Genomic DNA, 1195 nt, shown 5'->3' with positions numbered 1-1195 from the left:
TCTAAAACAATTATTTTCTTAAACGGTCCAAAAATAAAAACTGACTAACAAAAATGTTCTCAGAATCACTTCAGTGAGGATAGTTTCCAAGTCTTCACAGTGAGCACCAAAGAGTTCCTCAAAGGGGAGAATGTAAATCCAGATGTCAATGGTAGGTGAAGTCACTACCAGTGATGGTATTTTTTGTGTAACAGAAAATGTATTGCTCAGATTTATATTTCTTTTTCAATTTCTAACAGAAATACTGAAACTCAAGGAAATTTTGAAAAATCTAAATGACGCTCATTCAGAGACCTCAAACTATGTGTCTGGAGCTCATGGGATTCTGTCTTTGATTCAAGGAGCCAAAAGCAGAGAAGTGGTAAGATCAGGCAATAAAGCCTCATTCATAATCTCCTTAAAGGTTATAAGAAAATGCATAAAATAAAAATGTTCATAAAATGTTCACTAAAGTTTACTAACATATATTGTAAGACATGCTGACCTTCACTGAAAATGTGGGATACTGGACATCATAAATCTATATGTGGTAATTTATTATTAGTGATCGAAAGGGGAGAGATTATTTGGAAGAACTGAAAATTATTGAGATACAGAATTTGATTAAATAGTTATTTACCAATGAGACTCCAGTGAACCAATGAGAGCACAGAAATGATGGGAGTTAGAACAGGCTCCCAGAGTCTAGATTCTTGGGGTAGTGAAGATGGTAGTTTGGATGGTGCTCTGAGTGACCGCAGGAAGGTTGAGGTGAAGTTGGGGAGGTGGCAAGTTGCATGAATGAGAGTCTGAAAGGCAGAATGACAAAAAATCATATAAAAGCACGGAGAACAGAGGATGATTGATTTGCAGAAGGCAAAAAATGATCAGACTAGAGTAATGAGTTCAATAGTGTGGGAAAAATGGAAGTGACATAACGAATAGACAGAGGCAGACAAATGATGACAGACCTATCTGACTGAACTTATGCATGAAATTCCTGTTAAAAGCCTGGGTTTCTCAAGACTGCCTCAAAAATGAGTAAAGAACCATTATGTGATGTTTTACTGCTTTAAATAATGATCTTTCTTTTTTTTCAGGTTGAACAAAAAAACGAGGTGTGTGCAGTCCTTGAGGGAAACTTGAGCATCCAACATAATCGAGTCAAAAAAGCAATTGAAGACATTACAAAAGCTTTTGAACAACACCTACGGGA

The 1195-nt window shown here is 36.2% G+C and overlaps 1 long non-coding RNA gene across 1 annotated transcript; it reads left to right on the top strand.

The window, feature by feature from the left end:
- The first annotated feature begins 72 nt into the window (after positions 1 to 72).
- Positions 73 to 1176, top strand: LOC102201042 (uncharacterized). The gene is made up of 3 exons (XR_312524.1): positions 73 to 151; positions 240 to 361; positions 1080 to 1176. It is a non-coding gene; the product is annotated as an uncharacterized LOC102201042 (long non-coding RNA).
- The last annotated feature ends 19 nt before the right edge of the window (positions 1177 to 1195 follow it).

Source organism: Pundamilia nyererei, unplaced genomic scaffold, assembly GCF_000239375.1.
Source record: "Pundamilia nyererei isolate P.nyererei 1_Seehausen unplaced genomic scaffold, PunNye1.0 scaffold01403, whole genome shotgun sequence".
NCBI classification, from domain to species: domain Eukaryota; kingdom Metazoa; phylum Chordata; class Actinopteri; order Cichliformes; family Cichlidae; genus Pundamilia; species Pundamilia nyererei.
Note: the sequence above shows the minus strand (reverse complement) of the source record. Positions and strands in the feature narration are given on the sequence as shown.